General features: G+C 41.1%; 1 long non-coding RNA gene across 8 annotated transcripts in view; it reads left to right on the plus strand.

The window, feature by feature from the left end:
• The window catches only part of LOC149126602 (uncharacterized), a 96,203-nt gene that overhangs the window by 24,601 nt on the left and 44,017 nt on the right, over nucleotides 1–27,585 (plus strand). For 4 of the 8 annotated variants that reach the window (XR_016233938.1, XR_016233940.1, XR_016233944.1 and 1 more), the window contains one exon: nucleotides 2,431–2,477. The exons of 3 other annotated variants lie outside the window; for them this stretch is intronic. This is a non-coding gene — a long non-coding RNA (uncharacterized LOC149126602). Of the gene's footprint in view, nucleotides 1–2,430; nucleotides 2,478–8,064; nucleotides 8,467–27,585 lie in introns of those variants that run through there. One more of the 8 variants, XR_016233945.1, reaches the window with a different exon arrangement.

The raw sequence follows: 27,585 nt of genomic DNA on the forward strand, positions 1-27,585 counted from the left end.
TCCAAAAATACATAATTTTCCAGGTAACCAGTTTCTTCAACAGCTTAGAAGATATAAGTAATAAATTGGATGGTAATTAATTCCTTGGGTAACTTATTCCTATGAATTTAGACTATCTTGGGCTAAGAAGTGCTCCTGGGTAATTGTAAAGTGAATTATGCTGGAGTAATGTTTCGCATCAGCAGGTTTTATTTTTTTTTCTGATAAATTAAATGCTGCAAGCAACAGGAAAGGTTTTTCTTGGTAGGATGGCAGAATTGAACACTCAATTGCTAAATCCGTACTTCAGTTTGTATTTTCCTTTAGGATTTAGTTTCTGCTGGTTATTTCAACCATCATTACTTTCATTAGAATAAGTTACTGCTATGTCTAAAAACTCTTTAAAAATATATTCCCATGTTTAAAAATAACCACGAAAGTAGGGAATTATATAATAAACACATCCTTATCACAATATTTGCTGCTTTTACTTCCTTTCTCAATGTGGGATTATGTTGAAAACTCCAAGACATCATATATCTCTATATATTTAGATGTATTTGAATAACAAGAAGTTCCATTTTAAAACATAGCTTTTATAGTATCATCGCATCTTCTATCAAGTAAATAATATTTAATATCAAATATCTAGTCATATTTCCTCTATTTTATAAATATCAATTTTGCTTTTGTAGTTTGCTCAAATTGGTACCAAGACAAAGTCTTACTTAATATACAGGTGTTCCATCCTTTACTTTTTTTTTCAACTTATTATTTTTGGCTGTTTATTATACACAAACAAAATATTTATCCAGTAAAATGTACTGAGTACCCACTGGTGTATCATTTGCCATATTCTTCTCTCCTCTATTTCCAATAAAATGGAGACTTCATCAAAGTTAGTTTTTATTAGTTTTTCAATATTACTTTATAGATGGTGTTGTGTACGTATATCAGGAGGTACCTAAGTCTTATTGTTTGTGTTTGTATCATGTTAGCTGAAAATAATTCTGAAAAGTTGTGATATAAAAATTTATTTAACAGCTGGAAGAGTTCTGTAAAGAGAAACTTTCCATTATTAACCACTCGCTTATGTTGAAGAATGCTACAGAGAGGAAAGCAGAAAAATACTGTATTGTCTCACTTTGGCTTGGCTGGGTTTGTAACAGTTATTTTTAAATCTATTTATTTATTTATTTATTTTTTTGACAGGCAGAGTGGACAGTGAGAGCGAGAGAGAGAAAGGTCTTCCTTTTTCTGTTGGTTCACCCTTCAATGTCCGCTGCGGCCGGCGCGCTGCGCTGATCCGAAGCCAGGAGCCAGGTGCTTCTCCTGGTCTCCCATGCAGGTGCAGGGCCCAAGGACCTGGGCCATCCTCCACTGCAGAGAGCTGGACAGCAAGAGAAGCAACTGGGACAGAATCCAGCGCCCCGACCGGGACTAGCACCCCGTGTGCCAGCGCTGCAGGCGGCGGATTAGCCTAGTGAGCCGTGGCACCTGGCCTATTTTTAAATCTTAATGTTAATATCGGTGTTTGTTGGGCCAGTGCTGTGGTATAGCAGGTATGTAATACCAGCATGCCATAGGGAGCCAGCTAGAGTCCCAGCTGCTCCACTTCCGATCCAGCCCCCTGATAATGGACCTGGAAAAGCAGCAGAGGATGGCCCAAGTGCTTGAGCTCCTGCACCTACAAAAGAGACTCAGAAGAAGCTTCTGGCTTTGGCCTGTCCCAGCCCCAGCTGTTGTGGTCATGTGGCAAGTGAACCAGCAGGTAGAAGATTGCTCTTTCTCTCTCTCTCTGTAACTCTGATTTTCAAATAAATAAACAAATCTTTAAAAAAAAAATTGGTGTTTGCCTTATTTAGTCAGAAGGCCTAAAAAGTAAATAAAATTATTTAAATTTCACAATAGAAAATATAATAGGAATATAAAAATATAAACATGTAAATTATTTTTGTGAGCTGGTTGCATGTGTAATTCTGAAATCAGTAATGCTTAAAACTGTTCTAGACTTCTGAGTCACTGTTATACTTTGTTAGTGAATTAGTTTGCTAAGGCTAGCCTAACAAAATACTAAAACTGTGTGTATTTGATAATTTGTTTTCTCATAGTTCTGGAGGCTACAAGTCAAGAGATTGGCAGATTTGGCGTCTTCTGGGGTCTCTCTCTTTGGCTTACAGACGGCTGCCTTCTCTCTTCTCTCATGGTCTTTCCATTGTGAGAATGTACCCCCAGTGTCTCTCTGGATACAAGTGTCCCCTTAAGAGGCCACCAGTCAGATTAGATTAAGGCAACCCTAATGACCTCATTTTAACTGAATCTTTCCTTTAAGGGGCCTATCTGCAAATCAAGTCACAGTGTGAGGTACTCTTGGAGATTGGCACATTAGACAGTGGCGTCATATTCTTCTGCAAAGGGGTTGTAACCTACTGCATTCCCCTTTCTCCACAGCTTCACCAATAGAGCATGCTGTCGAATTTTGCATATTGGACAAGCTGGTAGGTGAGAAATGATCACTGGCTACAGTGTAGTTGTTTCTGTACTTTCACTGAGGTATAACATGCAGAAAATTATACAAATGGTCACATCTTCAGGAATGTTTACAAAGTGAGCAGAGATAAGGGTACTGACCTCCCAGAACTACATAGACTATTGCCATTATCTCAGAAATACCTGTTATGACCTCTCTCATTTACTTCCTCTTTAAGATGACACTCATGTGGGGAGCAACCCGGACTGGACTGAGTTACTGGAATTAAGACTTATTCTATGCATCTGCTCTCCCACAATATGGCGCTGGGAGAGGAGAAAACAGCTTCTACGCAGCTGCCTCCAGTTCAACCAATAAACTGTAGGACCTACTCCTGATTAGAGGAGAGCAGCGTACTCGGCGTGTGGGCAGCCGAGTTAGGATTGGCGGAGGAGGACTATAAAGGAGGAGAGAGACGGCATTCACCAGGAACATCTAAGGGGAACATCTGAAGGAACACCTGTGCAGCCCCCCAGAGAGCCGGCCGGCGGTGTGCCGCTCCCCTGCGGAAGTGGGGAATGTGGCCAGGGGGAACTGCCCTTCCACGGAGGTGGAAGGGACAGTAGCCAACCCGGGAAGAACCAGCAGCAAACCCGGGGAGGGCCGAGCAGACGAAAGAACAGCGCAGGGTCCTGTGTTGCTCCTCCACGAAGAGGGGGAGCGACATAATGGTGCCGTGACTCGGATATGAAGCCTAGGCAGGGCTTAGTGTCGTTCCCCCATGAAGACGGGGAGCGACATAATGGTGCCGTGACTCGGATAGGAAACCTAGCTCGGATAGGAAACCTGACTCGGATAGGAAACCTAACTCGGATAGGAAACCTAGGACGGATAGGAAACTTAGGACGGAAGAAACGGGAAGAAATGGGAAAATACCGGAGAGAGAGACTAGCAAAGAGCCTAGGTGCCGGAAGAAGCTATTGAAAGCCTAGGCATAGACTCGGATATGGACTGTGGGAAAGAAGTTAGGATTTAAAGTGAAAGCAAGAAGAAACTTAGACTCAGATATGGACTGCAGGTTGAAAGTGAAAGTGAAACCTATAAGAAACTTAGACTTGGATACGGACTGTGGGGAGAGGCCGGGGGAAATGAGGGAGGAATATTGTTGGAGGAAAACTTGGGGAAACACACCGGGTGGAGAAAAGTGTTGGGGAGGATGAAGCCGCGAGTGCAGGCCAAGCCATCTTGGAATTCTTCAAGTCACCCTGGGGAGCAAGAGGCGAGGATCTGGAGCCAGAGGCAGAGACGTGGGCCGCCAGAATTCGCCAGGTTAGTCCGGGGAACTTGGACTGAATGCCGGTGGTGGCGGAAACATTCGCGGAGGCCGCCGCGTGCAGAGAGAGCACGGGGCGTTGGCGCGAGGCCGTGGTGCGGGCGCGAGGTGCGTGGAGACCGCGGAGCGTGCGCGCAGAGCCGGGAGCCCGCCGGCGGGGCGAGGCGCCAGGAAGCCGCGCAGAGCTGTGAAGCCGCCGCGGGGCGGGCGCCGGCGGGGCGAGGAGCCGGGAAGCTGCGCAGATGAGAGAGGCGCGGGCTGAAGCGGCTCAGCCGGAAAGCTGCCGAGAAGCAGCCTCGGGGCGGGCGCAGCCGGGAAGCCGCGGGGATAAGAATGAGAGCGGGAAGCCGCAGGGATAAGAGAAACAGAAGTTTAGAAGTAAAGTGAGAAAAATAGGAATGCTGGAAGATAGAAGTAAAATGGGAGAAATAGGAATGCCCGGAGATAGAGAAATAGAGAAATAAAAAGGCCTCCCTACAACACTGCAATGTGAGAGCTTGGATTCGGTCTGCCTAATCAAGTGAGGCGATGAGCACCTGCGGGCAGCTAGCAGCTTATGTGCCGCAGGTCACCGAAGACAGGCACGAATTAACATCAGTAAGGCTTCCCCACAATACAACAATATTAAGCTTGGATTCGGTCTGCCTGATTTAAGGCGGTAAGCGCCAGCAAGCAGCTCGACCAGAGTATGAGCTGCAGGTCACCGAAGATAGGCACGAACCAACACTAATAAGTCTCCCCCACAATACGGCAATGAGAAGGCCTGGATTCGGTTTGCCTGATTGTTAGGGCTTGTAAGCCCCTGCAGGCAGAGCAGAGCATGCGCTGCGGGGCACCGAACACAGGCACGCATCAGCGCCTAAAAACCTCCTCACAATATGGCGAAGAGAGGACCCGGATTTGGTTTGCCTGATTGATAGGACTTGTAAGAACCTGTGGCAACTCTAGCAAGCAGAGCAGAGTGTGTGCCGCGGGGCACCGAAGACAGGCGCGTATCAACGCCAAAAAATAAAAAGAAAGGGGGATCTGTGGGGAGCAACCCGGACTGGACTGAGTGTCGCTCCCCGTCTTCGTGGAGGAACGACACTGAATCCTGCCTAGGCTTCATATCCGAGTCACGGCACCATTATGTCGCTCCCCCTCTTCGTGGAGGAGCAACACAGGACCCTGCGCTGTTCTTTCTGTCTGCTCGGCCCTCCCCGGGTTTGCTGCTGGTTCTTCCCGGGTTGGCTACTATCCCTTCCACCTCCGTGGAAGGGCAGTTCCCCCGGCCACATTCCCCACTTCCGCAGGGGAGCGGCACACCGCCGGCCGGCTCTCTCGGGGGCTGCACAGTGTTCCCCTTAGATGTTCCTCGTAGATGTTCCTCGTGCATGCCGTCTCTCTCCTCCTTTATAGTCCTCCTCCGCCAATCCCAACTCGGCTGAGTACGCTGCTCTCCAATCAGGAGCAAGTCCTACAGTTAATTGGTTGAACTGGAGGCAGCTGTGCGGAAGCTGTTTACTTCTCTCCCAGCGCCATATTGTGGGAGAGCAGATGCATAGAATAAGTCCTAATTCGAGTAACTTAGTCTAGTCCGGATTGCTCCCCACAGATCCCCCTTTCTTTTTATTTTTTAGCGTTGATACGCGCCTGTCTTCGGTGTCCCGCGGCACACACTCTGCTCTACTTGCTAGAGTTGCCACAGGCTCTTACAAGTCCTATCAATCAGGAAAACCGAATCCGGGTCCTCTCTTCACCATTGTAAGGAGGTTTTTAGGCGCTGATGCATGCCTGTGTTCGGTGCCCTGCAGCGCATGCTCTGCTCTGCCTGCAGGGGACTTACAAGACCTATCAGGCAAACCGAATCCAAGCCTTCTCATTGCCTTATTGTGGGGGAGACTTATTAGTGTTGGTTCGTGCCTATCTTCGGTGACCTGCAGCTCATACTCTGGTCGAGCTTTGCTGGCGCTTACCGCCTTAAATCAGGCAGACCGAATCCAAGCCTCCTAATTGCGGTATTGTGGGGAAGCTTTACTGATGTTAATTCGTGCCTGTCTTCGGTGACCTGCGGCTAGCCGCCCAGGTACTCATCGCCTCACTAATCGGGCAGACCGAATCCAAGCCTTCTAATTGGCATGTTGAGGGGAGGCCTTATTTTTCTCTATTTCTCTATCTCCGGGCATTTCTATTTCTCCCATTTTACTTCTGTCTGCCAACATTCCTATTTCTCTTTTACTTCTAAACTTCTGTTTCTCCTATCCCTGCGGCTTTCCGGCACCTCGCCCCGCCGGCGGGTTCCCGGCTCTGCGCCGCTTCAGCCCGCGCGCCTCTCTCATCTGCGCAGCTTCCCGGCTTTGCGCGGCTCGGCTTCGCGCGCTCCGCGGTCTCCACGCTTAACCCTTTCGCGTCTGAACCACGGCCTACGCCAGCGTTCCCTATCTATTCACGCCCCGTGCTCTCTCTGCACGCGGCGGCTTCCGCGAGTAACACAGCGTAGCTTGCGTCTCCTCCCCAAGCTTTCCTCCAACGATATTCCTCCCTCATTTCTCCTGGCCTCTCCCCACAGTCCGCGTCCGAGTCTGTTTGTTCTAGCTTTCACTTTTGCTTTCGACCTTAGAGATTTCTCCCAGCTTCCCCCCGTAGTCCGTATCTGAGTCTATGCCTAGGCTTTCAATAGCTTCTTCCGGCACCCTTTTCGTCCGGCTTTTCCCTAGGCTGTTTGCTAGTCTCTCTCTCCGGTATTTTCCCTAGGCTGTTTGCTAGTCTCTCTCTCCGATATTTTCCCAATTCTTCCCGTTTCTTCCCTCCTAAGTTTCATATCCGTCCTAGGTTTCCTATCCGAGTCAGGTTTCCTATCCGAGCTAGGTTTCCTATCCGAGTCACGGCACCATTATGTCGCTCCCCCTCTTCGTGGGGGAACGACACTGAGTTACTGGAATTAAGACTTATTCTATGCATCTGCTCTCCCACAATATGGCGCTGGGAGAGGAGAAAACAGCTTCTACGCAGCTGCCTCCAGTTCAACCAATAAACTGTAGGACCTACTCCTGATTAGAGGAGAGCAGCGTACTCGGCGTGTGGGCAGCCGAGTTAGGATTGGCGGAGGAGGACTATAAAGGAGGAGAGAGACGGCATTCACCAGGAACATCTAAGGGGAACATCTGAAGGAACACCTGTGCAGCCCCCCAGAGAGCCGGCCGGCGGTGTGCCGCTCCCCTGCGGAAGTGGGGAATGTGGCCAGGGGGAACTGCCCTTCCACGGAGGTGGAAGGGACAGTAGCCAACCCGGGAAGAACCAGCAGCAAACCCGGGGAGGGCCGAGCAGACGAAAGAACAGCGCAGGGTCCTGTGTTGCTCCTCCACGAAGAGGGGGAGCGACAAGTCATCTGTGAGACCTCTGTCAGTATAGGTTCTTTTTTACCTATTTTGTGAATTTTTCATATAAATAACATCATATGGTAGGCACTCTTCTGTGTCTGGCTCATTTTATCCATTTCTGTAAAAATCATTTATATTGCTCATATAACAGGAGAATTTCTCTTGTTATATAATAATATTCCATTATGTAAAAATACAAGCCATTATTTATACATTTTATTTGTTGATGGGGTTTAGGTTATTTCTATTTTGGGATTATTATGAAGAATGCTGATCATAGGTTATAATTATATTTAGCTTTGATAGATAGCAATTGGTTTTCCAAAGCAGTTGTATCAATATACCTTCAAACAGCAGTGATTAGGACTTGGAATTGATACACATCCCCACCAACATTAACACTGTTAGTTTTACAAATCATAACCATTTGGGGGAATGTGAGATGGTTTGTTATTATAGTCTTAAGTTTCTTTATCTTGATAAATAATGATGTTAGACACCTTTTATTTGCTTATTATCATTTGTATATTTTTTTGTGAAATGTCTACCCAATTAAATCATTTTTCCTTAGCAGGTAGTCTTTTTCTTCATACATTCTCATACAGATCTGTTTTTTACATATTCTATGTGTAAGTCCTTTCCTAGATATAGGTATTATAAATATTTTCCCTGTTTTGTGTTGTAAATTGTTTTAGAAATGAATTTCTATTTTAGAATAAGTTTAAGTTTCCAGAAAAATTGCAAAGATAGTGCAGAAAGTCCTCATATATCTCATACCCAGCTCCCTCTATTATTAACTTCCTACATTAGTATGGTACATTTGTTCTTATTAATGAACCAATATTGATCTATTAATATTAACTAAAGTCCATATTTTATTCATGTTTCTCTAGTTTTTACCTAATGTTCTTGTTCTGTTCCAGAACTCCATCAAAGTTAGCACATTACATTTAAATGTCAAGTCTCCCTGGGCTCCGCTTCCTTGTGACAGAACTTCTTTTGATGACCTCAAGGATTTTGAAGAACACTAGTCAAGTGTGTTGTAGAATGTCCCTCTGCTGCAATTGTTAGTGCTTTTCTCATAATTAGACCAGAGTAACTTATTGCTGTTGACACCAACCTTGATCACCTGGTTGAGGTATTGTTTGATAACACCAGGTTCCTCCCTCCTACTGTGCCCTTTGGAAGGGAGTCACTACACACAACCCACACTTAAGGAATGGAGACTTATGCCCCCCACCTTTGAAGGCCGGTGATCTATATATGCCACTTAAGATTCTTCTGCCCTGAAGAATTATCTCTTCTCCTTAATTTATTAATTTTTTCTAATAATTTATATCAACATAGAATCAAAAATATTTTATACTTCAGGGTATAATTCAATAGTACTTTTATTTTATTGCTCAAACTGTTCTAGTTTTGGCCATTGGGAACTCTTTCAACTATCTCTTATACCCCTATGTTGTATGCAAATTACAGTGGGCGTTTTGTTTGTTTGTTTGTTTAGCTATTCCTTATTTTCTGCCATTACAAAGATATTCCAGGCTCATCTTAAGTATTTTCTGTTCAAGTTCTAGAATCAATCCTTTCTCCAGGGATCTCAAATTTCTTTTGTTAAAGAACATTATTAGAGACCAATGTAAGGGCACACATGTGCTTGTTGCTACTGGGATGACATTCTTCTAGGCTCTCTCAGTTGGTTAGGCAAGGATCATGTACCTATAGATATGGATGCACACAATATCTGTAAATAGTTCTATGTGTGAGCATTTGCATGGGAGAGTTCCTACTGATGAGTTCCTACTCAGATAAATGAATTCTTGTTCAGACACTAATCCCTTACCACATTGATCATGCTGATCATTTATACTTGCCTATCAGTAGCCTCCTACTCCAACAAGGAGAGGGGCTGGCTCCACTTTCTACTATCCTTTTACATTCTTAATGATGTTGTTTGTTGTATTGATGTGCTTGTGAATGAAGTCTAAACTATTAAGTCTGTTGTTCATGGAGTGTTCTTTGTGAAAACATTTTCAATTACAGGCTACAGTCCTTTAATAGATATCAGAGTATTTAGATATTCTATTTTTTACTGTGTCTGTTTTGGCAAAATGAATTTTAAAGTAATTTATTCATTTAACAGCATTCTCTTTTAATATCTGGAGGATCTGTAGTGAAGTCTTTTTAATTCCTAAATTGGCAATTTATACCTTCTCTCCTTTCAGTTATGATAAATTTTACCAGGGGTTTATCAATTTTGTTAGTTTTCTCAAAACCTACTTTTAGCTTAAAATTCCTTGATTTTTTTTTAGTATTTTGTGTATTTCAGGTTTTTTCTTTTTCTTTTTCAAGTTCTTCCTTTAACTTGTGGGTCTTTCTGTCTTTCTCTCTGATTTTCCTTTTCATTGTTTAGTTTCTTTTTAAGTTTACAAAGAAAATTTTGTATATTATCAGGACCACAGTGAATGAATTCTTACACCAAGCACTGAAAGATATTTTTACCACTTTACACACACACACATACACACGCACACACAATCTAACATGTACCCTGAGCTGATCTTTTTGTTTTTAAAAGATCTATTTTATTTATTTGAGAGGCAGAGTTACAGACATAGAAAGGGAGAGACAGAGAGAGAGGTCTTCCATCTGCTGATTCACTCCCCAGATAGCTGCAACAGCTTGGAGCTGTGCCTATCCAAAACCAGGAGCCAAGATCATCTTCCAGGTCTCCCACGTGGGTGCAGGGGACCAAGGACTTGGGCCATCTTCCACTGCTTTCCCAGGCCATAACAGAGAGCTGGATTGGAAGTGGAGCAACGGGGACTCGAACTAGCACCCATAAAGGATGCCAGCAAGGCAGGTGGGGGCTTTACCCACTATGCCACAGTGCCAGCCCCAATTTTTAAAAATTATTTTAGAAATACTCAGAAATTTTGAATGGGGAGTTTTATTAGCTTATCCGTGGTTTTAGTTTCCTTGTTATCTATTACTCACAGTCAGCTGTGGTCTGAAAATATTAAGTGGAAATTCAAGAAATAAGTCTTAAGTGTTAAATTGTGTGAACAATGGTTTAGAAATTAGCTTGAGCGTCACCCAAAAGTCATACGTTAAAAACTTTGTCCCTAAAGTCTTTACATTAATAGTACCAGAAGGGCAGAATTTTAATCCAATTATGGTGTTCAGAGGTGGGGTGCTTGGAAAGTGATGAAATTGGATTGGGCTGTTGGGGTGAATCCTCCATGACCCAGCCGTGGTGGCTTCATAGGGGGAGACACACAAACACATGTACCCCTCTTACCATTAAGAAGTCCATCCTCAGATGCCAAACCAATGGGGCTGCCTGATCTTTGACTGTGAAGCTCCAAAAGTGTGAGCTAAAATAGACTACCTTTCTTCATAAGTAGCTTATTTCAGGTATTTAGTTAGAGTAACAAATAACTGACTATTACATTACATCACTCTATTAGGATGAAATGTCACTCTGTAGCACTCCATCCTCCCTGGGACATGTATTATCCTATCATACAACAAATCCATGTTGCACTGTTTTTATGTGCAGGAAAAAAAAACAGTAAAATCATTCATTCTCTAATTAGGTACTTGTATAAAGGATTACACTGTGGATTTGAAGCATATTCCTTTCAGAATAAGAGGGATCCATTGTACACATTTTTAAAGTTTTATTTATTTCAAAGGCAGAGAGAGAGAGAGAGAGAATATCTTTCACCCATTGGTTCACTTTCCAAATGCCCACAACAGCCAAGCTGAATCCAGGAACCCAGAACTTTGTCTGAGTCTCACAGATGGGTGGCAAGGGACCCGGATATCTCCCAAGTGCATTAGCAGGTAGTTGCATGGGAAGCAGTAGATCTGGAACTCAAACTAGCACTCCAATATGTGATAGAGGTGTCCCAAGTGTTAGCTTAACCACTCCTCCACAACGCCTGCCTTCTTTTGTATACTTTTATGTCCTGGCCTGGGCAGATATCAACTGGGCTTAACATTGCTTAATTGGAAAAATGTGACTGAGTGTTATCTCACTGAATAATATGTTTTAGTATACTCTATCTTTAAGATAGAGTTGATGGGGTTGGCTCCGTGGCGCAGTAGGTTAATCCTCCTGTGGTGCCAGCATCCCACATGGGTGCTGGTTCTAGTCCCGGCTGCTCCTCTTCCAGTCCAGCTCTCTGCTATGGGCTGGGAAAGCAGTGGAAGATGGCCCAAGTGCTTGGGCCCCTGCACCCACATCAGAGACCTGGAAGAAGCTCCTGGCTCCTGGCTTCGGATTGGTGCAGCTCTGGCCGTTATGACCATCTGGGGAGTGAACCAATGGAAGGAAGACCTTTCTCTCTGTCTCTCCCTCCCACTGTCTGTAACTCTACTTCTCAAATAAATAAATAATTCTTAAAAACAAGAGTTGATAATATTATATCTGCTCAAGGTGCTTACAATTTCTTAGGACTGCTATTGCCCATTTTTATCTACAATATAAGATGGAGTGCTAATAATATTTAATGGATTATGGTGGTTAACACATTGCACATATTCAAGTAATATTTCTAAATAAATTATATTCAACACAATTCTATAATATTCCAGAGAAGCAAATGAGTCATGCTGATTGCTCCCAAGGCAAAGGATCTGCTGCAGCTGTGTACTGTGTGCAAGTACAAGCCTTGACGCATAGAGTGAACACTTGAAGGTTCCTATTCAGGCAGGTACACTGTTTCTTAGAACCTACTCACAGATGTGTCCTAATTAATTAGCAAATATATTCCTAAAAAACACCATGTGGAGCTTTGTTGTTTTTTTGTGTGTGTGAATTAAGTACTATAGATAACATAAAACAAGTTTCAAGATTCCTTAGGTTAAAATGAATAATTAGGTTTTAAATATGTTTGTCCCCCAAGACCAGATATTTTAATTTGGCTAAATCTGTAATATTATGGTCTTCAATGCATTTTAAAAATTGATTTTTGGCCGGCACCGCAGCTCAATAGCTCATTTTCCACCTGTGACGCCGGCACACCGGGTTCTAGTCCCAGTCGGGGCACCGGATTCTGTCCTGGTTGCTCCTCTTCCAGTCCAGCTCTCTGGACTCACTCACTGCCTGGGAGTGCAGTGAAGGATGGCCCAAGTACTTGGGCCCTGCATCCACATGGGAGACCAGGAGAGGCACCTGGCTCCTGGCTTTGGATCAGCGCGGTGCGCCAGCCGCAGCACGCCAGCCGCAGCGGCCATTGGAGGGTGAACCAAAGGCAAAGGAAGACCTTTCTCTCTGTCTCTCTCTCACTGTCCACTCTGCCTGTCAAAAAAAATTTTATTTTTACCTCTGTAACACAATGATATACATTAATTTATATTATTGAATTCAGGACTTTTTTTTTTTTTTTTTTTTTTTTTGACAGGCAGAGTGGACAGTGAGAGAGAGACAGAGAGAAAGGTCTTCCTTTGCTGTTGGTTCACCCTCCAATGGCCGCTGCAGACAGCACACCGCGCTGATCTGAAGCCAGGAGCCAGGTGCCTCTCCTGGTCTCCCATGGGGTGCAGGACCCAAGCACTTGGGCCATCCTCCACTGCACTCCCTGGCCACAGCAGAGAGCTGGCCTGGAAGAGGGGCAACCGGGACAGACTCCAGCGCCCCGACCGGGACTAGAACCCAGTGTGCTGGGGCCGCAAGGCAGAGGATTAGCCTAGTGAGCCGCAGCGCCGGCCGAATTCAGGACATTTAATTCATACAAAAATAGATTATTAGACTACAGAGTACTTGAATTCTTTTCTAGGATTTGTGAAAATTAGCACTTATAATAGACATATAATGTCATTAATAATCACAAGGATATAGTAAAACAGAAAGGAAAGTTTGTATTCCATGTTTATCCCTTCTGCCTCAGCCCCTCTGTGGTGACTGGCAGTCCATTTTATTTGGCACCTGCTAGCTTCCTGCTTTTCCTTGCACTCTGGAAAGCATCCAACTTCACTCTTTCATGGAAAATCTCTGTAGTGTTATACGAAAAGATACAAAATCTTCACTTTATTTTCTGATACAGCAAGACCGGGGCCATTGAAGGGTTAATTAGAGGATATACACATTTATAAAGCACTTCCTACAAGAAAAAAGGTTCTACAAATGCCAAAGTTATTAAGATATTTGGAAGCATATATCATAAAGTGGAAATTTTTATGCTGGCTTTGGGTTTGCTTTCCAAAAGGAGGTATCAACTAGTCAAACTCCAACTTAACACATGTCTATTGAGCACATCAGATTTTCAAAGTTTTGAAACAAAGAAGAATAAAATATGTTCCTTCTCTTTAAGGAGTTTACTGTTTAGTAACTGGATAGATACATGGCTCAATATAATTCAGGATAAACTCCAAAAGTTTCTCAAAAAGGTACAGACTGGGTACTGTGGGATGTCAGAGTTAGAGTTTGAGTCACAGAGACAGACTATTCAATCTTTGCCTTGAAGAATGGTAAAATTTTCATAGATCAGAAACTGAGAAAAGGTTATTTTAAGCAAGAGGAACTGTGAGTTGCAAGTTTTGAAAAGCATTTCAGAGAAAATGCAAATAACTCAATTTTGTGCGTTAAGGGCAAAGACTGGACTAAGAAAGTAGAGTGAAGTCAGATGATAGAAGACCTCTATTACTGGTTTAGAAAGCAGTAGAGAGCCGCTGAAGGTATTTGAGAAAGAAGGAACGAGGAGGGTGGCACAGGGTATGGCTGTAGACACAAAAAGTAGACATTCAACAATTTTTCATGGAGTAGGGAATGTATTACATTATTTTAGGTACATTTTAATGCTGATAGTAGTGTCATTAGGTAATTCCATATTTCCATTCAAGGTCATGGGCCAACTTTTTGTTGGAATCCAAGTTGTGTTTTAAAAATGTCTGTTCTCATCTTTGCAAAAATACTTCTGTCTGTCCCTGTGATCTCCTCCAACTTTGACCTTCAATTAGCCTCCCTCAGACTGATTCCTCACAATCCTCTTGAAAACAGGACCACTTTCCTAATCTCTTGAGGACTGACATCTCTACTGGGGTCACTGTTATTTTCTTCCTGATTCTGGGTTCTGTTGTTTTTCTCCAGATAGTGGTGACCTAGATGGACCTGAGAAATTTTGTGATTATTCTAAAGTTTCAATACATAGCACAAAACACTCTAGAAGACAACGAAAAGCACTAGTGAAACAAAAACAAAATCCCGAGGGAATATAGAGCAGAAGAAAGAAGCACAAATAACTATTAGCAATAAATCACTGTCCCAGCTCCTTCATGTGTCAAACTGAGTGTAATAATATTTACTGCACAAGGTTGTCACAAAAATTAAATGAGGTAATATTTTGAGAAAATGTTTAGAGAACTGACTACTGTGTGGTTATCAATCAATATGGCATTAACTTAAAAAAAATTGACTAGATATTCCAAGATAATTTTAATATGAAAAGTTTACTTTTCTATTACCTTTGTTCTCATTCTAGTTGCCTTTATTTCCTTTCCATCTTGTTCTAGATCTTTCAAATATTTGTGCTTTTGAAAAAATAGATCACAACCCTCTGCTCACCTAGAAATCATCTAGCGAATGAAAGCTCAAATGACAATTGAAGAAATAGGCTACTAAATTAAATAATTGATTCATACTGAAATCCTTCTTGTCTCAAAATATAATTGACTGCCTCTTTTGTAGGAAACATGAGACATCTCTATATACATTTCAGAGTTCAGTTCTAATAGCTTAGTCATTGATTCTCAATCAAGACAAAGTTTGCCTCGCAGGGAATATTTGAACACTTTTTTGTTTGTCACCACTGGGAAGTGCTGCTACTGGCATCTCATGGGTAAATGACAAGGATGCTGCCAAATATCCTGGGATGCACAGGCTAACCCTACCCAGCATGGAACTCTCCAGCCTCAAATGTCGGTAGTGCTAAGTTGAAAAACTCTGGCTTAGATTGAATCAGTTTATCCCACTAGTATCAGGTGATAGTGACATTCTGAGGAGCTGGCTGTAGGGGATGAACAGATGGAAAACAAGTTGATTACTGGCACACCTGATGGGGACTTGAGAGCCAGGGCAGGTAAAAGGAGGATCTTGTAATCCAGGGAGGGGTGCTGCCATCTGGGTCTGAAACAAACATTGCTTATCTATAAATTTGACTAAGGTAATGGGTGTAGACACTTAGGGAATCACTTGACTGCAGAGCAGGGCTTAGGGAAATAACTACCGTTGTGTCTTTGTGTTTCTTCTGGTGGGAACTCTTCCAAGGGTACTGTTTCTCAGTATCCATCCCTGATTAGCACAGTATTTCTGGAAACATTGCAATGGAGTCAGGGGAAAAGAAAGAAAAGATAGCCTTGAACCAGGATGTTTATAATATTATAAGGTGTAAGTAATCAGAACAATTCTGAGAATGACAAGATAAAATCGAATTTTGATGATAAAGAGTTGGACAATGAAAGACAAGTTTCTCTAGCTGAACTAGACTAAATGTGGTGGTGTAGTGGTGTGTTTAAAAAACCCAAAGTTCTTTGAGACTCCATCCAAAGGGTGGAGCTTAATTTTCTTTCCTGAGTTTGGGTTGGACTTAGCAATTCATTGTTACTAAACCAAATGAGTTCTTTCTTGGAATACGAAAATGAACATGCACTCAGGACTCTCAGTTAAGAAAGATTTATTGTGAGCTTGCAGGCAAGGAGACTCTGGGGATAGATCCCAAAGCAGTGCCTCCCTGATGCAGGAGGTAGCAAGGTCTTATTTTCATTATAAGGGGCCTGAAGCCATTGCATGTGGAGGTGATCTGGTGCAGGTACAGAAGTTTGTCATGCTTCTGCATATACCTCCCATGTTCAGAAAATGTCCTCCAAATCCTGCCCAGAGGAGGAAATTTTTGTATTCCAATGAGAGAACTTTACTCTGCATTCTTTGGGCATGTCCTCCTACCTGGGGTCAGTTAGAACTGGTTCCTCAAAACTTCTTACCATCCCTTACTTGTGATCTAGCACCTGACATCTTTTGGAATGCAGTGTTAAAAGATCAGCTTCCAGGCACGTTCTCTGAGAAACAAGCTCAAGACAACATGTACTTACGAATTGTTTCAGATCCTCTGTCTTTTGGTTCTGACACTTCTTGTGAATAAGATAAAAAAGAGGCTAGGTCACAAAAGCCACAGGGCTTCTGCCTCACTCTTCTTGCTCTGGGGGGCCTCAGCTGCCATGGTCCTTAAGTAGCCTTAGAAAGGGGTATGGGTGGCAAAGAACCAAGGATGGCAGCCAGTGGCTGTCATGATCCTCAGCCCCATTCCAGTATTTAAATAACTGCTTGACAACAATATAAGAGACCCCCGGAGCAGAACAGTGCAGCCAAGCTGCCTTCAAGTCCCTGACCCTGAGACTCTGCTATTAAAAGATTATCGTTCTAAGCTGGTAAATTGTGAGTAGATGTGTTAAGCAGCAATATATAACAGACACACAAGCAAACAGAAGTGAATTGTTTTTTAAGGACTGTTATAGATACTATGCATGAGGTTTGGCTGTGTATTTTAAGTATAAGAGATCTTATTCTCTAAGTGAGAGGATTGTAGTTTTTTAGAATTGTGCTGCTAGGTTACAGGCTGTTGACCTAGACTGTCAGGATTTCAGTACTGACTCTCTCACTAGTTCTGTGACTCTGGACAATTTACTGAACCTCTCAGGCTTCAGTCTCTTCATTTTAGAACTAAAGATAATACTTAACAGTTATGAAGTGCTTATTAGAGTGTCTGGAACATAGTAAGCCTAAAATAAACATTAGCACTTAATACTATTTCTGGAGTTACATACCCTGTACTCTGATGGTGATTTTAATTTATAAAATCCTCTGCATATATTATCAGAAACCATGGAACCGGATTCAAAATAGGCTCAGGGAATGAACCTTCAAATCGAGCTGTAAGGGCTATCTTCTGGCCCTGCACCCCCAACTCTGGGGCTTGTCTTGAGGCTGCGACACTCAGGTGGCATTTGCTCTTAACAGCCTTCAATGTGTTAGTGTGAAAGGCAAATTAATAACATGTCCATATTTTTGACAGATTAACTGTCAGGGAATGTTCTTTCTCCTAAACTCTTCAAGGAAATGTATCTAATTTTGGTACCAGGTGAGATTAACTACTCAAAGAAAGAGATATGGTCTGAAATGTTGTGCGTCCTTGCCTATGATAAGCTTTTACGTGCTGGTTAATCTTGATGACGATTGTATATGCATTTAAGCAGCTGGCACGTATGTGGGACTTGAAATATGGCAGCACAAAATGAAATTTAAGTTTACAAACACTTTCCTCAGAACTATCAATCTGCTAAAAGAGTAATCTTGGTCTTGCTCCTGGCCGTTTGCTGCCATTATACCCATGAACTTTAGAATAAACCATATTTTCTAGATAGTACCATATTTGGGTTAATAGTGTGCCTTACAAAGTGAAGATAAGGCACAGCAATCTATAATTTTGGATATTTTTAAATCATTTTTAAACACAATAAGTGGAGGCATGTTTTAGAAAATTTTGTGAAAGAAATAAAATATGAGAAAATATACCAATAGCCTCTTTTAAGAGTAGGGAATGACAGGTTTCTTCATGTTTATTAGAAAGTGGTAAGAATAAGATCAAAGCATTTTGAACTGTATACTCTTTTAAATACAGAAAGGAACCACAGTGTTCAAGAGGCACAGTGAATCAAAAGCAGACAACTTGGCACCTTTTGTTTTGTGGGGAGCGAACTTTGCTTCATTAAAACTGACATTATTTAGAAAATCGCAATGTCACCTCTAATCACAGTGCATTTTGTGTGAAGCTAATCTGTTCACTTCTAAGATTTTACAAAAATAACTCACACTATGTTTTGTCATTTTTCGTAGTATAAAGCCTTTAGCAACTGCAGTTCAAATCCTTTCTTGATGTAAATTGTAGAAATGATGAAATAAAGAGAGAAAACCATTTGTAAAAAAGTACTCTGTTTTGGAAGAAAGCGATTTTGAAACAAATTATTATAGTTAAAATTTTCTATAAATAGAGATAATGATAGTTTAAACTTTATAGGGTTATGAGGATTAGTCATCATGTTGAATTAATATTCATAAAGAAGTTAGAACAGTTTCTTATACATAATTCCTGTTATGTAAGTGCTTAAGTGCATAAATATTTCTTGGGATGCAATAATGTAGGGTAGAAATAAATGTTGGTAATAATATGTTGAGAGAGAATGTAAAAGAGCTATGTAAATAATAAGCACCTGAACACTTATTTGCGTAATTACACATATTTGCTGACCCAAATTACTCAGACTGTTCTATAAGGTCTTATAGGCAAAGTGTAACACCAGATGGTTTTCTTGAATGTTGAAAATGCTTTGTTGTTTACTTTGTTAGCATCTAGTTGCTGGGTCCTAGGAGAGACTTAGATTTTTCTTTAAAATTTTGGTATTAAATCCCTTTTAACAGAATGTGCCCAAGACTTCTCGTACTGCTCACTGAATTTTAACATAGTGCATCCCCCAAACATACACTCACTCACACCTACACAGACTTGCATACACATAGGAAGGAACATCTTCTAGCATGAATGCTAAACAAGTTGGCACCAAAGTTTGGAGTTTTTCATTGCTGGAATTTGCTTTTCTTCCAGGGGAAACTTTCATTCAAGGGAGGAGTGGTTGGATAGTCTGCTTCTTTCTGAAAGAAGCTTCAACTTCCTGTGGTAATTTAACAAGTCATATATGTTTGTCTTACCCCTTACTGTTTACAAAGCATCTTTTTTTTTTTTTCTTTTGACAGGCAGAGTGGACAGTGAGAGAGAGAGAGACAGAGAGAAAGGTCTTCCTTTGCCGTTGGTTCACCCTTCAGTGGCCGCCGCGGCCGGCACGCTGTGGCCGGCGCACTGCGCTGATCCAATGGCAGGAGCCAGATACTTCTCCTGGTCTCCCATGGGGTGCAGGGCCCAAGGACTTGGGCCATCCTCCACTGCACTCCCTGGCCACAGCAGAGAGCTGGCCTGGAAGAGGGGCAACCGGGACAGAATCCGGCGCCCCGACCGGGACTAGAACCAAGTGTGCCGGCACCGCAAGGCGGAGGATTAGCCTAGTGAGCCGCGGCGCCGGCCTACAAAGCATCTTTTATAAATTATCTCACTTGGTTCTCAAAGCGACCCTACATGCTTCAATATTAGTCACTTTTTCTCTGAGGAAGTGAGAGGAAACTGAGCCTCAGAGACTAAAGGACTTACTCCAATATCACTGCTATTTGTAAAGAGTCCCCAGAGTGAAATTTTATTTTCATCTTACTTCCCTTCTTTCGTTCCATCACTTAAGGTTTCAGATTTAAAACCAAAATCAAGGCAAAAAAAACTTAAAAATGGTTAGCATTTTCTTTAACAGTTATTGTTTCAATTTTATATATAATAGGGTATTTGTCATAAGTTCATAATTATTAAACATAAGTGAAAACATTAATTACTGTTTCTGTATATTTAAATATTAAACAATTTCTTAACAGTAATTGTACATATTTACAGGATATATTATATTTATAGGATATGTATCATTTTAATGAATGTACACAATGTTCATTAATCAAATCAGGCTAATTTACATTTTCCTTTTCTTGTCATTAGTTTATGATAGGAGACTTCAGGCTTCTCTGTTCAACTTGTTAAGAAAATATGTGGTAGTTTATTGTGAACTATAGTCACACACACAGTATTATACTAGGAACTTATTATCCAAACTCACTGTGTCCCCTTCTCATCATCTTAGCTTCTAGCAATCACTATTTTATGTTCATACTGACTTTTATTTAAAGCTTTCTCTTATGAGGGAGAGTGTGTGGTATTTGTCTTTTTGTGTCTGGCTTATTTTATGTAATTAATGTCCTCTAGTTACATTCATTTCACTGCTGCAAATAATAGAATTTAATTTTTTTATGGCTGAATAATATTCTACTGTATATATACCACATTTTCTAAATACAAATGGCTAACAAATATATGACAAAATTCTTAATATTACTAGCCACCGTGGAAATGAAAGTCAAAACCACAATGAGCTATCACCTTATTCCACTTACTCTAGTTAGAATGACTACTATTAAAAACATAAAAAGTAACAAATACTGCTAAACATGCAGGAAAATTGGGAACTCTTATACAAAGTTGATGGAAATGTAAATTGATACAGCCACTGTGGAAAACAGTATGAATAATTCTTAAAAAATAGAAATAGAATTTACATTTGATCCAATAATCATAATACTGGATATATATATTCAAAAGAAATTAAATCAAGGCTAGGTGTTTGGTGAAGTGGTTGAGACACTGCTTGGGATACCTGAATCCTGTATCAAATTGCTTAGGTTCAAGTCCTGGCTCCAGTCCTGATCCTAGCTTCCTGATAATATGTACCCTGGGAGGCAGCAAGTGATAGCTTAAAAAGTTGGGTCCCTGCCACCCAAATGGGAGACCCAGGTTGAGTTTCTGGTTCTTGGCTTTGGCCTGGACCAACCTTGACAGTGTGAGCATTTGGAAAGTAAACAAACAGATGAGAGCCTCTTCTCTCTCTCTCTCTCTCTCCCCCTCTACAAATAAATAAAATAAAAATTTTAAAAAGAAATAAAATTGATATATCAAATAAATACCTGCATTACCGTGTTTTTTGTAGCACTACTCACAATAGACAGGATGTAGACTCAATCAAGGTGTCCACCAGATGAATGGATACACTTTCTTATATAATGTTTGTGTGCTTATAGTTGCATAAGATCACAAGCTTGAATACTAACTAGCTGCATATTAATGCCCTTAGTCTGAGCAGCTGCCACATTTCTAAAGAGCCTCACCACCCCCAGGTCCTATTTCCTGTTTATTCAGTTAGACACTTACCTAGGTACTTCTGCAAAGGGACTTTACAAATGTAATTTAGGTTACTAGTCAGTTGACTTTATAATGGGGAGATTATTCTGTAATCATGAGTTTTTTAAAAGCCAAAGAAGAAATACAATAGGAAACCAGAGAAATTCAAAGAGTCATAACTCAATACTGGGCTTGAAGATGGAGAAGGCCACATGGAGAGCAGGAGAAGGAATTCTGCCAACAGCCTGGTTCTGAGCCTCAGATGGGAATTGCAGCCCTGGCTGCAACCTTGGTTGTAGAATGATGAGAATCTGAGCAGAGAATCCAGTCATGCTGTGTGGGAATTTTGGCCCAACTGTGAGATAAAAAATAAGTGCCCTTTTGAGTTTCTGTGTTTGTGATCATTTGTTATGCAGTGATATAAAGTGAATATACAACTACAAATTTAAAATCCACACAATTCAAAGGAAAAATATATGATCTTGATCTTTTTATTTATTACATTCTGAACCATACTCATGTGATTCCCTGAACACTATGATGAGAGAGTAACAGCAACCTCCGCTCATTGTTGTGCATAAGCACATGGCTTCAGGAAATTCTAAATAACTTCTGCACATTTTACCAGGAGACTTTATTACACCCTGAGCAAGACCTTGTTCTTTCGGTAAATAAGAGGAGTCTGAACCACTTCAGGATGTCATGCATTTGGTTACTTCCAACAATGATGATGGTATCTATCAAATTACCTACATGCTATTTCATCCACCTGCATTTTGTCCAGGGGCACACATTTTTCACAGCAGGAACCTGGTGGACTCAGAATGCATTTTCCTCCATTTTTATGCACCGTAATTGATCTTCTGACCCTGGACCAAAGATTCCTGCCTCTTTTATACATGTGTGAAAAAATAGTCAGGATTTAAATCCCAAACACTGGTTATTTTGTCTGGACCGATAGTTCTATTCCTGTGTGTTATGAGTTAAATTGTTTTCCCAAAAAGCTCACATGTTGAAGTCTCAACTTCTAATACTGCAGAATGTGACCATATATAGAATAGAGTCATTTTGCAGATGCAACGAATTAAAATGAGGTCATACTGGAGTAGGCTGAGACTTTAATCCAGTTTGACTTGCCTTCTTACAAAAAGAAAAAAATTGGACAGAGAGAGAGAGAGAGAAGAAGAAGAAGAAGAGGAGGAGGAGGAGGAGGGTAAGGAAGAGGAGGAGGAGAAAGAAGAAAGCAGGGACTGGAGTCTTGCAGCAGAAGCTTAGAACACCCAAAGTTGCTGTCAAATCCAACACCAGTAACCTGGGGAAGTGGCCCGAAAAAGATGCTTTCCTCACTGAGCTCAGAAGGAACCAACCAGCAAACATCATGATTTTTGACTTCAGGCCTCCAGAACTGTGACATAATAACCTCCTGTTTTTAAGTCACTCAGTTGGTAGTACTTTGTAATCGCAGTCCTAGCACGGCAATACACTAGGTGAGATGATAACTGCCCCTGGACAGACCCTCCTGTAGCTGAAGGATGATGAGGATAACCTGTCCCAATCCTCATGTCAGCCATGTAATGTTGGCCTTTGTGGTAAAATTTTTTGAGATTCCCAAAGTGTTCTACAATCTGGTGTCATCTTTGTATGTTTTCCAGGTCAAGTCTATCTTAGAACTGCATATTCATCAGATACACAGAAGCTCCATCAGGGAGTAACATCAAGTAACAAATCCTAAATTTTATTACTATCATAAAAATGCTAATACCACAAGAAACATTTTCAAAGAATTAACAATTTCAGGAATAAGCATGACAATGGAATAGGCTTTCTGATGTTAACAAAATCACTTCACTGCTTCTTTATGTCAATATAAAGTTTAAAACAAGAAAAATACTCAGGACTAAGTTTTCGCTAATCCTAATAGTATCACACAAAAAGGTAATAAAATGTAGAGTATATTAAAAACATGTATTTGTCAGAGACAGGCATTATTTTAGCAAGTAAATTGTCATTTCTTATCTATGTACTTATCATACAGAATAGTAAAAGTCTAAGATTTGGGGAATGTGGGTTAGATGACCAGTTTCTTGACATTCTGCAAGATTTTGAGCCATAACTGTTGTCTGACTTCATTTGCGAAGTGAGAATGGATAAGTTACCACTACATTCTACCCAAGAAAGTTAGAATATAATGGCTATGGAAGTTCTTCAAATTCTTTGAAATATATGTCCAATATATATTTTCCCAAGGAAATATGAAAACTATTTTTGTGTGTATGTGTGTGAAAAAAATCATCTGTCACTGTGAATGTTGAGTCACAAGCTTATTGGAATCATTTTCTACCAGGATTTGGTTGAAGACAGGAAAGTGAAAAGGCATGTAGGCTAGAAAGGATTGGAATAGCAGTGGGCAGGGCCTGTATCTAGGCACTAAAACTGGAAGTAGATGGGCGAAGCAGTTTAACTATTAGGAGGGTCTATATCTAGTACTAATGTCAGATGATATTTTGCAAAATGCTGAGGCTATGGTGGTTGTATGCATGTGTATATTTGTGTGCGTGCATATGTAGAGAGTGCGTGTGTGTGTGTGTGTGTGTGTCTTTATGCGAGGACACTTCAAAAAGTGTGGAAAATTGACTTAAATAGATAAGTTTATTTGAGTACAAAATATTTATAAATTCATATGTAGGAGGAGGCCTCAAAAAGTTCATGGTGGACCAGGCATTTTGTACAGTACTTAAGACACTGCTTGGGATGGCTACATTTTTTTTTAACTTTTATTTAATGAATATACGTTTCCAAAGTACGAATTATGGATTACTATGGCTTCCCCCCCATACCGTCCCTCCCACCCACAACCCTCCCCTTTCCCACTCCCTCTCCCCTTCCATTCACATCAAGATTCATTTTCGATTATCTTAATATACAGAAGATCAGCTTAGTATACATTAAGTAAGGATTTCAACAGTTTGCTCCCACACAGAAACATAAAGTGAAAAATAATAGATGATTTTTTTTAATGATGATGAAATCAGATCAGACCTATTGTCATGTTTAATCCCAGTGAGAGTCAAGTTGGGAGTTGATAGTTTCTTTTCTTTTCTTTTCTTTTTTTTTTTTTTTTTTACAGAGGATCAGTTTAGTATGCATTAAGTAAAGATTTCAACAGTTTGCACCCCCATAGAAACACAAAGTGAAATATATTGTTTGAGTACTCGTTATAGCATTAAATCTCAATGCACAGCACATTAAGGACAGAGATCCTACATGAGGAGTAAGTGCACAGTGACTCCTGTTGTTGACTTTACCAATTGACACTCCTGTCTATGGCATCAGTAATCTCCCTATGCTCCAGTCATGAGTTTCCAAGGCTATGGAAGCCCTCTGAGTTCTCCGATTCTTATCTTGTTTAGACAAGGCCATAGTCAAAGTGGAGGTTCTCTCCTCCCTTCAGAGAAAGGTACCTCCTTCTTTGAAGACCTGTTCTTTCCACTGAGATCTCACTCACAGAGATCTTTTGCCAGAGTGTCTTGGCTTTCCATGCCTGAAATACTCTCATGGGCTTTTCAGCCAGATCCGAATGCCTTTAGGGCTGATTCTGAGGCCAGAGTGCTATTTAGGACATCTGCCATTTTATGAGTCTGCTGAGTATGTCACTTCCCATGTTGGATCACTCTCCCCTTTATTTATTCTATCGGTTAGTGTTAGCAGGTACTAGACTTGTTTATGTGCTCCCTTTGACTCTTAGTCCTTTCATTATGATCAATTGTGAACTGAAATTGATCACTTGGAATAGTGAGATGGCATTGGTACATGCCACCTTGATGGGATTAAATTGGAGTCCCCTGGTATGTTTCTAACTCTACCATTTGGGGCAAATCAGCTTGAGCATGTCCCAAATTATATATCTCTTCCCTCTCTTATTCCTACTCTTATGTTTAACAGGGATCACATTTCAGTTAAATTTCAACACTTAAGAATAACTGTGTATTAATTACAGAATTAAACCAGCCATATTAAGTAGAACAGACAAAAAAACTACTAAGAGGGATAATGTATTAAGTTGTTCATTAACAGTCAGGGCTATGCTGATCAAGTCACCGTTTCCCATAGTGTCCATTTCACTTCAACAGGTTTCCTTTTTGGTGTTCAGTCAGTTGTCACCGATCAGGGAGAACATATGGTATTTGTCCCTTTGGGACTGGCTTATTTCACTCAGCATGATGTGTTCCAGATTCCTCCATTTTGTTGCAAATGACTGGATTTCGTTGTTTCTTACTGCGGTATAGTATTCTAAAGAGTACATATCCCATAATTTCTTTATCCAGTCTACCGTTGATGGGCATTTAGGTTGGTTCCAGGACTTAGCTATTGTGAATTGAGCTGCAATAAACATTAGGCTGCAGACCACTTTTTTGTTTGCCAATTTAAATTCCTTTGGGTAAATTCGAAGGAGTGGGCTGGCTGGGTCGAACGGTAGGGTTATCTTCAGGTTTCTGAGGGATCTCCAGACTGACTTCCATAGTGGCTTGACCAGTTTGCATTCCCACCAACAGTGGGTTAGTGTCCCTTTTTCCCCACATCCTCGCCAGCATCTGTTGTTGGTAGATTTCTGAATGTGAGCCATTCTAACCGGGGTGAGGTGGAACCTCATTCTGGTTTTGATTTGCATTTCTCTGATTGCTAATGACCTTGAACATTTTTTCATGTGCCTGTTGGCCATTTGGATTTCCTCTTTTGAAAAATGTCTATTGAGGTCCTTGGCCCATCTCTTAATTGGGTTGTTGGTTTTGTTTTTGTGGAGTTTCTTGATCTCTTTGTAGATTCTGGTTATTAACCCTTTATCTGTTGCATAGTTTGCAAATATTTTTTCCCATTCTGACGGTTGTCTCTTCACTCTCCTGACTGTTTCTTTTGCAGTACAGAAACTTCTCAATTTGATGCAATCCCAATAGTTAATTTTGGCTTTGACTGCCTGTGCCTCCCGGGTCTTTTCCAGAAACTCTTTGCCTGTGCCAATATCTTGAAGGGTTTCTCCAATGTTCTCTAGTAACTTGATGGTGTCAGGTCGTAGATTTAGGTCTTTAATCCATGTTGAGTGGATTTTTGTGTAAGGTGTAAGGTAGGGGTCTTGCTTCATGCTTCTGCACGTGGAAATCCAGTTTTCCCAGCACCATTTATTGAATAGACTGTCCTTGCTCCAGGAATTAGTTTTAGATCCTTGATCAAATATAAGTTGGCTGTAGATGTTTGGGTTGATTTCTGGTATTTCAATTCTGTTCCATTGGTTTATCCATCTGTTTCTGTACCAGTACCATGCTGTTTTGATTACAACTGCCCTGTAGTATGTCCTGAAATCTGGTATTGTGATGCCTCCGGCTTTGTTTTTGTTGTACAAGATTGCTTTAGCTATTCGAGGTCTCTTGTGCCTCCATATAAATTTCAGCACCAATTTTTCCAGATCTGAGAAGAAGGTCTTCGGTATCTTGATTGGTATTGCATTGAATTTATAAATTGCTTTTGGGAGAATGGACATTTTGATGATATTGATTCTTCCAATCCATGAGCATGGAAGATTTTTCCATTTCTTGGTATCCTCTTCTATTTCTTTCTTTAAGGTTTTGTAATTTTCATCATAGAGATCTTTAACGTCCTTGGTTAAGTTTATTCCAAGGTATTTGATTGTTTTTGTAGCTACTGTGAATGGGATTGATCTTAGAAGTTCTTCCTCAGCCATGGCATTGTCTGTGTATACAAAGGCTGTTGATTTTTGTGCATTGATTTTATACCCTGCTACTTTGCCAAACTCTTCTATGAGTTCCAATAGTCTCTTAGTAGAGTTCTTTGGGTCCCCTAAATAAAGAATCATGTCATCTGCAAAGAGGGATAGTTTGAGTTCTTCCTTCCCAATTTGTATCCCTTTAATTTCTTTTTCTTGCCTAATAGCTCTGGCTAGAACCTCCAGAACTATATTGAATAGCAGTGGTGAGAGTGGACATCCCTGTCTGGTCCCAGATCTCAGTGGAAATGCTTCCAACTTTTCCCCATTCAATAGGATGTTGGCTGTGGGTTTTTCATAGATTGCTTTGATTGTATTGAGGAATGTTCCTTCCAAACCCAGTTTGCTTAGAGTTTTCATCATGAACGGGTGTTGTATTTTATCAAATGCTTTCTCGGCATCTATTGAGATAATCATATGGTTTTTCTTCTGCAGTCTGTTAATGTGGTGTATCACATTGATTGTCTTGCGCACATTAAACCATCCCTGCATACCAGGGATAAATCCCACTTGGTCTGGGTGGATGATCTTTCTGATGTGTTGTTGCATTCTATTGGCCAGAATTTTATTGAGGATTTTTGCATCTATGTTCATCAGGGATATTGGTCTGTAATTCTCTTTCAGTGCTGCATCTTTTTCCGGCTTAGGAATTAAGGTGATGCTGGCTTCATAGAATGAATTTGGGAGGATTCCCTCTTCTTCGATTGTTCTGAATAGTTTGAGAAGAATTGGAGTTAGTTCTTCTTTAAATGTCTGGTAGAATTCAGCAGTGAATCCATCTGGTCCTGGGC

The sequence above is a fragment of the Oryctolagus cuniculus genome, chromosome 5 (assembly GCF_051225735.1).
Source record: "Oryctolagus cuniculus isolate XC-2025 breed Fujian yellow rabbit chromosome 5, ASM5122573v1, whole genome shotgun sequence".
Taxonomy (NCBI): domain Eukaryota; kingdom Metazoa; phylum Chordata; class Mammalia; order Lagomorpha; family Leporidae; genus Oryctolagus; species Oryctolagus cuniculus.